General features: G+C 47.3%; 1 protein-coding gene across 3 annotated transcripts in view; it reads left to right on the top strand.

The window, feature by feature from the left end:
• The first annotated feature begins 1,537 nt into the window (after positions 1–1,537).
• LOC147258012 (protein phosphatase 1 regulatory subunit 29-like) overlaps positions 1,538–12,562 on the top strand; it is a 181,061-nt gene continuing 170,036 nt past the window's right edge. For all 3 annotated transcript variants that reach the window (XM_086212317.1, XM_086212319.1, XM_086212320.1), the window contains exon 1: positions 1,538–1,647. The gene's annotated coding sequence lies outside the window, so the exon portion shown is untranslated. The remainder of the gene's footprint in view (positions 1,648–12,562) is intronic.

The following is a 12,562-nucleotide window of genomic DNA, read 5'->3' on the forward strand; positions in this document are numbered from 1 at the left end:
TGTTCTGAAGGTTTTTGGCCTCGTTTTCTGCAAAGCTCGAAGATTCTCGACTGTTGATTCTCCTCCTAAAACGGCATCGTATAACTTTAGGTCGGTATATCATAAATAGTTACGTCCCTGTTTCTGTGATACACTGCTGGTTTTTAGGAGGCAGTCACACTACAAGGCACAAAGTTGTTGTGCGCACAAAATACCCCCCCCCCCCCAAACAAACAAGTTAGAAGTGTTCCATATCAGGTGACTGGCGGGGGCGGAGGACGCCACGTCATGTCTGCAGCAACGTTCAGAATAACCAGTTAAACTAGAATTGAATACACACACACACACACACACACACACACACACACACACACACACACACTGTTGTTGTTTACAGTCATTGATTAACTAGCAGGGGCCATCTTCTACTACTGATGACCACCAGTCACAGGCGGGGGCCATGTGACTGGTGGGGCAGAGGAGCTGTAGGAAGGCAGTCCTGACAGGGTTGATTCTTCTCTCAGGACCCAAGTGAAGCTGCAGGACCTTGCCCCCCCCCCCCCCCCCCTTCAGTGAGTCCACTATGGTGGCAGTTCCACATGTCTGTCAAGAACCAGCACCTGTGGTGACACCACTGCTCTCTGGTGCCCCGAGGGCCCAGGGGGCCACTGCAGCCTGTCAGGGGTGCCTCACCGCTGATGGAAGGGGCTGGGTGGAGGCTGCGTGCTCTGTGTGTGTGTTAGTGTGTGAGAGTGTGTGTGTGTCTGTGTGTGTGTGAGCATACCCCCCAAAAATATGTACAAACTGCAAGAGAACAAATCAGTACCTCTCAAGCTGACTGGGAATGACGTCAGCTGCACAGTTGGATCTCCCCGCCTGTCCACGTGTGTGTGTGTGTGTGTGTGTGTGTGCGTGCGCGTGAGGCTGCCTCCCTGGCCCCTAGCAGGGGTGCGCACATTTGAGGCGCGTTACTACGTGCCCAGATTGGAAAGCAGCCGCGCGCCGCTGCATGGGGAGGCAATAAGTTGCACAAGTGATGGAGGGAGATGGGGGGGCTCCTGGTTCCCCGAACGCCTCACATCCTCAGAGGATGAGCCCCACGCCACTCCCCCCCCCCCCCCCCCCCCCCCCCGTCTTTTCCATGACAGTGAATTTAACTTCCACTTTGGTCTGTTTCATTTATGCAAATATTACTGTGTTTAATTAACTAAAAAATTAAGGCTGAAGATGAAAGCGCGTTGGAGACAAGGTCACAGTCACAGATGCGTTCAAGTGCCGGTGGGAAGAATCATGGTCATTTTACCGACATTTCTGGGAGAAAAACCAAAAACGGAGCTCCTTCCAAGATGAGTTTAAGGTTTCTTTCTTTCCTGCGGGTTGTAATGATGATGTGGAATCTGTTGCCCCAGTTCTACCTCACCCCTCACATCGGGCTGAGCCTCCTCCTCCTCCCTCCCTCCCTCTCTCTCTCTCTCTCTCCTCTCTCTCTCCTCCCTCTCTCTCTCTCTCTTTCTCCTCCCTCTCTCTCTCTGCTGGAACGCACCAACCACCGCCGCCGTCCAGGGATAGTACCCTCGCTTTCTTCTCCCGCGTCGCTGCTGAACGGACCGTAAAGCTCCGGCTCTCCTCTCCTCTTCCCTCCGGACCGGGACCGAGACTCCGATCAAGGTAAGAACATCCGAGCCTCGCCGCCGCGCCGCGCTGCGTCCGAGCTGCTGCTGGCGGGGTTTCCGCACTTGTGGGTCTCAGTCGGCGGGGCTCCGGAGCCGGGAGCCCCGGGGACACGCCGGGAAGTGACGGCAGAGTTTGTGTCTTAGGCTTCGGGGTTGAATTCACCATCTGCCTGCTGCTTGTTTGAGGACAACTGAGGAGTATCCACTCCCGGAGCAGCAGGAGAACCATGAGGAGGAAGCAGCAGCAGGGAGAGAAGGAGGAGGTTGAGGTGGAGGCTTCGGGTTGATGGTTGCAACGGCGCATCTTCCCCTCCCGGCCAAAAGGGCAGTTTAGTCATTATCGCTCCACACCAGCGCGCATGTGTTGCTTTCGGGGTGGCAGGACAGCTGTTGAGCTGGGGGGGGGGGGGGGGGGGGGGGTCAGGACGAACAGGCAGACCCCCCCCCCCCCACACACACACACACACACACACACACACACACACCCGCGCCCGTCGATCCCGGGATGAAGGTCTTGGAGCGGGGAGGTGGCACCGAGGAGGCAGTTGATGCTCACGAGTGCGTAGCGGTGATTTCTGCGTGTGTGTGTGTGTGTGTGTGTGTGTGTGTGTGTGTGTGTGTGTGTGTGTGTGTGTGTGTGTAGTCGCTTTCTACCAGCGGGACGGGCAGGTGCGGTGAAGATGGTGTGCAGCCCGATGCGCGCGTGGATTTTTTTCTTCTTTTTTTTGCCGCGCGAAACCATCTCCTCATCAGAGTGATTGTATGGAGTGAGAGGGGGGAGAGGAAGGAGAGGAGAGAGAGGACTGAGGTGGAGAGAGGGGGAGAGGAGGGAGGGGAGAGGAGGGAGAGGAACGAGGAGCGCGAGGGCGAACCCCGAACACACACCTCGTTCTTCTGAGGCGACGGCAGGAGAGACGGAGGGAGCAGAGAGAGGGAGGCAGAGACGATGAGAAGGCAAAGATTGAGGGGGGGTGATGGGGGGGGGGGTGACACCAGCATCTCTTTGGCAGGTCCTTTGATTTATTGTCTCTCCGATGCGCACTGACGCGCGCAGCTCCTTCCCTCCACCATCTCGCCCAGTTTTATCTCAGTCGTTCCACCACCAGTGAAGGGGGGGGGGGGGGCGGCCCAGGCGGCCCAGCCTCACCCCCCCCCCCCACATACATTTATTTCTGCAAACACAGACGAGAAATCGTGGTGTTCCTTCAAATGAGCTATTTTGAGGCCACAAGATAATCTGCCTTGTTCTCATGGTTTCATGAATAACAACTAGTAGGTTGTTCTGCAATATGAAATAACTAGCAGGTTAAATCTCGTGACCCTTAGCTCATGAACCGCAGGCACAAACTAACCACAACGAGAGAACCAGTTTTAACTTGTTGCTGCTTGCTAGTACAGCTGTGGGAACTCGTCATGTCAGGTAACCTGAACTAGGTTGAGGGGACAAGTGGTAACACACGGTGTACAAGCTCTCACTGACAAAGCACCAGCAGCAAAGACCCTAATAAATTCACATCATGTATGTTTGTATGTACATGTGTTCATGTAGGCGTGATCTGCTGCAGTGCTGATTTTTTTAGGGGTGGGGCCATGGATTGAGTGACATCACAAAGCTTCCCTGGCAATCTGACTTAGATCCCAGTGGCTCTGACTTTAATCTCTGACTTTGATCTCAGTGGTTCTGACTTTCATCTCTGATTTTGATCTCAGTGGTTCAGACTTTAATCTCTGACTTTGATCTCAGTCATTCTGACTGCCATCTCTCATCTCAAATCCTGTCATCTCAGACCCTCTGAAGGGTCTCATTGATTTGTGTGTAACTTTGGCCGCTACCAGCTGCTTGGTTCACGTGAATCTTGCCATCATCACAGCCATCTTCCTCACGGCCATCATCATCATCTTCATCATCGTCGTCTTCATCATCATCATCTTCATCAACTCTACCACAATGTGTTTCAGCGAAGCAGCTGGTAAAAATGAAGTCCGAACACACCTTGGTATCGGCCTTCGTCATCAGGCTTTGGGCTAAAATCTTAAACTTTATGAATGAATTCAAGCCAGCTCATATTTAACACCCCCCCCCCCCCCACACACACACACACACACACACACACATACACACAAACACATACACACATCCCGGCAAGCCAGCCAAACGCTGCGGCGCACTATCAGTAAGCAGAAGTCTATTAATGCCCACAGGTCAGAGATAAATAGATAAATCTAATATGGTGCAACAGGTGAACAAGCATTAGGCTGGAGACGGATACTGGGACACACACACACACACACACACACACACACACACACTTGCAAAGATGACGCTGTAGCCAACATTGGCTTATTAGGTTTACTTGTGTTTTGGTCACTTACTTGTGTCTCCTGCTATGAGAAACGTCCTGAATGTCAATTTAAAATAAGTAACAAAGGACTGTAGGACAGTTTGGAGGACACGAGGAAATTGGATGTTGGTGTAAGTTGGTGTATTTGTAAGCGTGGCAGGTACCTCGTTCTCCACCTCACACGCAGGGGGGAGTAAGTACTTTCCCTAGGGTCTCTGAAGGCCACACATGCAGTATCGCTGCCAAAGGTTGCGACAACGAAACAAGACAGAGAAAAAAGGGAAGACGGAAGTAAAATGGGAGCGAGTTGACATGAAAGCATTCGCATCAGAGACTCGTCAGGCCCAGTTCTTAATGTTTGACTGTTTGATGCTGCCAAAGATGAGACAACACCAGAGCCAACAAAAGAAAAAGGCAAAGATTTGCAATTTCGCAGCGTGATATCTAAAAAAGAAACGTATGCAGGTGAGCGACCTCGATGCCATGTCGTCCGCCATTGTGTCAAGACGATCAGCCTATCTTATTGGGAGGTTTCCAGACCTGGGTTGCATTCAAAGCTAAATTCCTTCCTTTTGCTGGTGGAACATCAGCCATTTTGCCTCTTTGTCAGGAGAGCAGGTTTTGGTCCATAACAGACATCCTAGAAATGATCAAAATAACCCCCCTACATTGTGGATCCCCCTGTCAAAGCGTCCGTCAAGAGAAGCTCAAGAAACCTCACTAAAAAGCTGTTCTTACTCCAGTACTGCCCTTAAGATCAGTTTTGAGGTATTTGCACTTTTCTTGATCGAGAGCATCTAGTTGACGTAGTACTTTTACACAGCTACATTTATCTCAACCCGTCAGTGAAAGACTTTTCGTAGAAAACGCGCTAAAACCTGATGACGATAAAAGTGCTTTTAAATTTGAAGCTGGAATATTGCAACGCACGACTGTAACATGACATCACGAGGTCAAAGATTACAGGACAGAGGTCTCCCTATCACTGGAATACACATAGATTGTGTACTTTTATTGTTGATATGAGGATTATTATCATGTTCCTTCACTCTTGCACAGGTGTGACGCTGGTGCTTCACATTTCCCGCTCCACACCAGCAGGGGGCAGTGTGTTTCCAGGAAGCAGGCGTTACCTTAATGAGACAAACAAGGAAGTGCTAGCTTACTCAGCTTGAGCTGACAGTGAATGCCCGGAGGGGATTAGCGTGCTGCAATGCTACGTTATGGAAAGTCACAAGTGGAAACTTTTTTTTTTTTCTTTTTTAACCAGTGGTGAACCAGGAATATCGAGCTACCCGTTAATGGAGGTGAGTGACCAGAGTTGGTGATGTGGCTGGTGACAAAGCGCGTGTTCACGATTGACAGCTGACAGACTGTTAATATGATGAGTTTAGTACGTTTTGACCACCAAAATGGAGGGAGAGTTGGAACAGAATGATGATAGAAGGTCTCACAAAAGTGTCCTTGTGCAGACCAAACGTGTGCTTTGCCTCTGCTTTGCTACTTTCCTGCCTGCCTGAAGGCCCTTCTTCAAGTCTGGGGCTGTGTTTGCAGTGGTTGATGTTTTCCCTCCTCCCCATTTCATTCCTGTCTTTTCTTTCCTTCAATACAAATATGAAGGCAACGGGGAGAAGTGACGCTTTTGAATGTTAACTTGGCCGTGATTCTGCAACAGCAGTGCTCGCAACAATGAGGACGAACCTTATCGACGCACAAATGTTCATTTTCCGCTGCTGTGAGATGCCAGACCGTGGCTGGTGGCGATAAGTTAGTGAGGAAAAACAGCACTTGGCAGTTATTTTAGATGAATGCAAAAAAATAAATAAAGGAATGCTGGTGATAGGGAAGTGAGAATGGCCTTTGGGAAGGAGAGAAAGAGTTTCAGCCTTGCAGAACTGTTAAATTGTGGTGCTGCTATTGAGAAACAGCTGCAGGCATGTCTAAAGATACACACCATTATACAGACTCTCGACAATAACTAGTGGTTGTCTTGGAAAAATATATCCTCACACCGCAACCAGCCAAACTTGAAAGTCATCCGTGGATGGAGGACAGATCCCACCTAAAGTTAGAGCTGCTGGAGGTGAGAGGCAGATCCAAATCGGGTGTTTGGAGCTCCAGGAAGAGTTTGTTGAGGAAGTGAAGTTTGAATTTGTTCGCTTCTGTACCACCGATCCATCCGGCGTGGTCCCAATTACAGGAGGATAAATAACACTTGGGTCATTTAGCTTGTTATCATGACCCATTTTCTTTACACCTGAATCAGGGGCTCGAATCCTTTACCGGCCTCAGGATTCAACTGCACTATGGACCTCGGCGTGTCCCATCCTCAGTTTTCTACAGTGCTGCATGTGGCTACTTTTTCCAACAGTTCATTTTAAGCAAGTAATTATGAATTTCTCTTTATTTAGAGCACGTTTCAGTGTATCTGTCCTTCTTGAATCTACGGATGGACAGGCGTCAGCTTGCTCATAGGGAACTTTTCTTTTACTTCAGAAATATATATGTATATACAATATATGTATGACAATGTGGTGGTATTGTTGTGACAGAGGGAAGTCTAGGGATGACATTGGGTGGAAACTCCGTTGACTCTTCTGGCTCAATGAAAGCTGCCACACGCCGACTGGTTCTGGTCCCTCTCAGGGTTGGACAGTGAATTTGGCAGTGTCTCCCTCTCAATTCTTGGCTCGCTCTTTGTTTATAGTTACACACGTTAGCTCCTCGTGTTGACAGCAGCTAACGTGTGTGGCATCTGAGACACACAGCGTTCATCTTGCCCAGCTCGCACGTCTCAGCAGCAATCAGATTTCTTTCAAAACAGTAGGTGTGTTTTTGTCGGGACTCGCTGCTGTATTCTGCTCCCTCCCCCCTCTCTCTGCCACCCTACAGTAACGTTAGCTTTGCATGTAGCCATGTGTTAAATTTGTCTCTCCAGGATGCAACCGAAAATGCAGTGTTCAGGCCTGCAAAACAAAGGCCCTCCATCTTATTCTGTCACAGCTCCAGTGCAGAAACTTCCAGGTTTGCATCCCTATGCATCCCAGTGTTGAGGAATTTCCACGGGTCTCATCAAGACTTCCAGTTTGACATCATTCGCTTTTAGTCACTCATGGTCTCCACGAGCCTGAAACACTGTTTCACATCTTTACAAGGTGCTTAACCGAGTAAGAGGATGATTTCTGGCTTTTGCTTTGATATCAGAGCAGTCAAAACTCGATCATTCACTCTTGCTTAAGGGGGACGGGATTAAGACAGGAGAGCTTATAATGATGAAGAAGTCAAAGTGATATTTAACCTTTAAAGTATATTTTGCCTTTCATGTACTCACAAATAGGTCTCCAGAGCTCACAGAGATGTTTTTGCCTCCTGCGTTCCCTCTGTGTGTCTTTGTGACGACAAACACTTCAGGTGTGACGCTACCGTTAGCAGAGTGTGACCAGCTGGCGCGTTCAGTTGAAACAACTCGCTCTCATTCACCTGCACTCAGTCACAGTCGGCTCTTTTTTGTTTGTTTGTTTGTCTTGTTTTTTCCCAGCGTTAGCTGTCAGTTTCCATTAGCTTTCAACCTAAATACAAGTGGTAGCTGATTCTTACTTCTGGAATCACAATGAAGTAAAGATGCAGGAGGGAATAAACATTTCCGTGGGCGCAAGACACCTCTTTGTGAATACTTTATAAACAAAGTACACTTATTTTAGTGAATACATCAACTGCAACAGCGAGTTCCTCGCATCTCAGATTTATAGTGAGGGAATAGATATGTTTTTATGGGGAAAGCTTGGCACCCTGCAGCGTGGGACGGACACAGCCGAGAAGACTTAAGTGTTGTAGCCTGCAGAGAGCCTCCAAGTTTTCTGCAAAGACTTCCTTCCTCTCAGTTAGAACTGGTTTTCCGGTGCTGTGGTGGCAGGCTCCTCCGGGAGTTTGTGATGTGTGGAGTAAAGTTGTTATTTGGCTTCCGGACTGCTCGTAGCTCATAGTTTCTCAGGTACAAACACACACAGTTACTCTTTTTTTCCCCCCTCTAACGCTGTTTTGTACCTCATATTTTGATGTCTGAGACTTGATAATCTTTTGCCATGTTGCCTTGGGTGTACGTGGGGGGGGGGGGGGTAGACAAAAGTTGTTGAGAATGGAAAATGTATAAAAAATATCAATCACAGTCAACAGTTAGGAAATGAAAGGACCAGCAGTCTGAGTTGAGGAAGAACTCCTGTGATTCGCTTTCTGTTTCCAAAAACTTCTGCTACTCTCCTTCTTTGTTCTCAATTTGCAGAGGAGCTCAGAACGCAGTTTTTCAAGCATGTGTTCCACCTCTCAACCAGCTTGCATCTGTCTGATATTTGTACTTGAATATTTTACGGTTTCCTAACGTAAAGTTTTTCATCTCCCAAACAATTTGTGTATTTTTATGGACGATTCCTCACAGAGACAAAGTAAAGGAGCAACAGAAGTTCCGGACGGGTAAAGTGGAAAAGCACCATGTACCAGTCTTTCCCTGCCCAGCGTAGTCCTACCTCGGATTTTTCCAAAACTCAGCAGACTTGCAGAAACACGTCAAGACGATGCAAAGTTTGGAGCAGAACGAATGCATCTCCCTTCAGCCGTTCAACATTTTATAGGGATTCTTAAATTTAACTTGGGTGTCTCTAACCCAGCAACACATTTCCACCACAGCTGCCTGATAAGAGAGCGAAAGTGGGTTCCTCCCAAACAAAAACCCTTTTGAAGCTGCAGCCAAAAGAGCTTCAGCTGCTCAACAAAGCTAGCAGCAGAAAGTGGAACTTTACAACAGTCGCAAAGTACAAAGCAGAGTGTTTCTACGGAGGGATGTTTTGCCCGATGAGTCCCTGGAATCCTTCTCAGAACTGCATATGCCCGAACCCCCCATGTTTCACTGGTAAGCGGCATAAATCCCTGCCATTCAAACAAAGAAGATCGCTTTCCCTTTATCTCGACATCCCTCCACCTTTATTCGTGTGTTGGGTTAAACTCAGCGGGGCAACAGCTTGGATGTTTAAATATGTAAAGGACAACTTTCAGGGCACCTGCAGGAAGTGTGCTTTTCCTCACTTAGGATGTTAAAAAATTCAAGCAGAAGTGGTTCAAGTCGGTGTTTACCGCATGTCTCTGACTCGGGGAGGCGATGTCCTGCAGAGTGGCTCTAGCTGCCACTGTGCAGCGAATGACTTTCTGACAGAACTTCATTGAAAATTTTAGATCTGTTCTAGAGCCCTTTGAGAGGCCGCAGCCCTGCTTTTAGGAGATGTTTCACTTTTGGAGGATGGATGGATGGGCTGGTCTTAGATTAGATTAAAAAGTCAGTATCTGTCGATGTGTATGCTATATTTCATATATTTGTAAAATATTTAAGGTCTTCAGTTGCCAGACAGGCAGGCCCTTCTTTACTTTTCAGCCTGCTTGTATTCAGACACATGCTGTATTCCTTTGCAGCAGACGGTGAGATGTAACAAATGCCGCCTCTGTCGCCAAATGCCGGTCTGGTCTAGTCCTGCTCCGTATGAGCGGTTCCAACTATTCAGCTCCTGTCATTGGACGTGGGAGAACTACTGTTTTTATCGTGGATAATAAACTCTCTGCAACAGCAGCATTCTGTCCGAGGCTTCAGCACGGCGCTGATAAAATCGTGGTTTTACAATCGCAGGGAGCTCTGACAAATTCAGCTGAATGACAAAAGCTTGAAGTGTATTTAGTTTTAGTGAAATATAAAACAAGAACTCACATAGCAGGTTAATGCAAAGATGGTTGTTGATAAGAAAGACGTCTGCTGGGCTCTTTTCGTGTCATATTTCAAACCCGAATCTCTGGAACATCTCTCAGTTTCCTGTTCAGCAGCCTCCAAACTACCATTCAAATACAGAATCGCCTCACCAACATGATCAATAAAACTGAAGCATTGTAGAGGTTCCTGCAGAGGGTCGCGTGTTCTGCTTTAGGGCTATGTAGATGTACCTAATAAACTGGCAAGTGGGTGTAAATACCAACGAATGCGCAGTTAAAACCAGTTTGATGAAACTCTGCGAGCTCTTCTACGAGCCTCCCAGCTCGCACCCTCTCCTCCTCAGCGCACATTTCATTTGCTATTCATTCCTCTCGTTCAGACAGATACTCGCCTGCAGGCAGACCTGAGCAGATACAATACTGGGTAATTACATTTTGAATAGCTGAAGAACACGAGGAGTGCTTTATTTATCTGATCTTAGCCTGGCTCAGTGGATGTTTTACAGAGAAAAGCGATTCTCAATCTCCCCGCCAGAGCTGGCGAAGGGTGAAATATGATTGGCCTTTTCTTGAACCGTCTGATTTTAGTTTTCACTGATTGGATGTTTCACAAGAAAACTCAATTTTCCTTCTTGACTCTGCAACTCATGGATGGGGAGTCTGATTAGTTTCTGCTAGTTCTCATTATAAGACCTGATTTTGTCAGTGAGATTCCACCCATTTGGCTTAATCGGGTCCAAAGTAGTTCCAATCCAAAGTAACCCTTGAGGGTAAGTTCTGATACTGACACTTTTCCCATCAGTCTGAGTTGGATGTTGTTTCCCTCCATGATACCAAATCACTTCAAACTTTTTTTTTTGTTTATTTTTGGGTTTTTTTTCTGTTTTTTTTGTTTTTTTTTGGCTGCTGCAGTGGCCCAATTTCCCAGAAGGGATTATGAATCTTTAATTTTATCTAATCTAAGAACCTTGTAAACTGAAAGTGGACATTTTCTGTTCAGCCACTGAACTTAAAGTGGTATTTTAGTTCCAAATTATTTAGTGTGTTGATTTCCTGTATCCTACACAACCTCCACTGTGTGTAATTATGTACAGACACACACGGCTCCACGGCGGCCTGAGAGGCCTCGTGTGGGAGACTTTCCAGGATGTCAATGTGGTGTTTTTAACCTGGGTGTTTGTGGAGTTACTGTTACTGGACATGAAGAGAAGCTACGTATTTGTTTCTGGGCGTTTGCTTGCTGTGTGTACTGAGTTGTGGTGTTTGTTTGCTATGGTCACAATGCCGCACGAGCCTCTTCCTTTCCTGCCATATCATGCAGTAAAACGTTAGCTAGGACGACGTTAGCTGGTGGCTAAAGGTGCCAGGTGAGTTAGCAGATGTGTTGGCTCACCTTGAAATATGTCCCAGCAGATCTTTGCTGTTCATTGTGTTTTCAGTCGCTGTGCAAAAGTGATGAAATGATGACTATGAGTTAGATGCTCTACGTCTATAGGAGTGGAGCACAGCAGTACAGCGGGGTGCAGCGTGCTAGCTTCCCACCCGCAGCGTGAATGTGGTCACGGACAAGGGTGCCAAATCAAAATTTGGCAACTGAAAAGAACATCCACTTAGCAACGCCAACACAGACAACACAAGTATACAACAAACAAAACAATATTATCTCCAAAGCAGCCAAAAACCAGCAGATGAGAGCAGAGGCGGCGTGATGAACACTTCCATTATGTGCGGCTGTCACAGTGACCTTTCAACACCGGAATCTTTTCGCTTGATCCTTTAGTCCCAGTGCATGTTTGTGACAAAAGTGAAGGCATTTCCTCAATGTGTTCCTGAGATATGCTGCATTAGTGAGAATGGGACGGACGGACGACGGCAGACATGAAGCTTGCGTGATGCGCAGCCTCGTCACGGCTAAAACAAAGCTCTCCAACTGGTTTCTGTCAGTTCTAGAGGTGAAACAAGTGAACCTCCAGATACTGATGATGCCACGAGGTCTGGAGAACATGCGGTGTTGATGTGGAGACTTGACACACTGGCAAGAATTCAGTAAATGACCACATGATTTAATTACATAGAGTATATCTTTATATCTCAGAGCATCCCTGGAGGAAGATCTGTAATTCATTAGATTCTAGATTTATGTTCCATTAAGTGAGTCTCACACACACACACACTCTATTCTATTCTCTATTTGTCCTGTTTGTTGAAGTACTTCATTTGTGTACTCGTCTTTCCCACGTAGCTTAATCTGGTCGTGGGGCAGATTTTCCTTGACTCTGCAGTGGATGTCAGGTTTGGGCGTCGGAATCAAAGAGCAACGGGAATTCTGCTTCGTCGCAGTCACGCAGAAATAAATCCATTGTACAGTCGAGCCAAGAGGAAGAGTTGACGCTAAACTGTTGCCACCATCGCAGACGGAATGGCCAATAAACCTGCCGCAATGTTGGAAAAAAAAAACGATACTGAGTAAAATGATGAAGTTGACTGTTGACTTCTTAATCTGAAATCCCTTGAAAAAAAAAAAAGAGAGAGATAGAATGAGATTGAAATCTCAAAATTCAGATGTCTCTTCATGTACAGCTCATTTCTCGGCTCCACAAGTAGCAGAACCCAGGGCAGAGACAGCCTGAACAGAAAGCACACACAGCCTCGCACAAACGTAGTGTGACAGGCCTCAGAGAGAGAGAGAGAGAGAGAGAGAGAGAGAGATGAGAACTCAGATGAAAAGCTGCGTTTGGAGAAATCCACACTTTGGAGAGCAGTTAGGTGCTGAGGTGAAGTGACCTTGACAGGTGACGCCGTGTTCTTCACATGTCAGCGTCT

The sequence above is a fragment of the Aulostomus chinensis genome, chromosome 8 (genome assembly GCF_037954235.1).
Source record: "Aulostomus chinensis isolate RoL2024-O1b breed Wild chromosome 8, RoL_Achi_v1.0, whole genome shotgun sequence".
Lineage (NCBI taxonomy): Eukaryota > Metazoa > Chordata > Actinopteri > Syngnathiformes > Aulostomidae > Aulostomus > Aulostomus chinensis.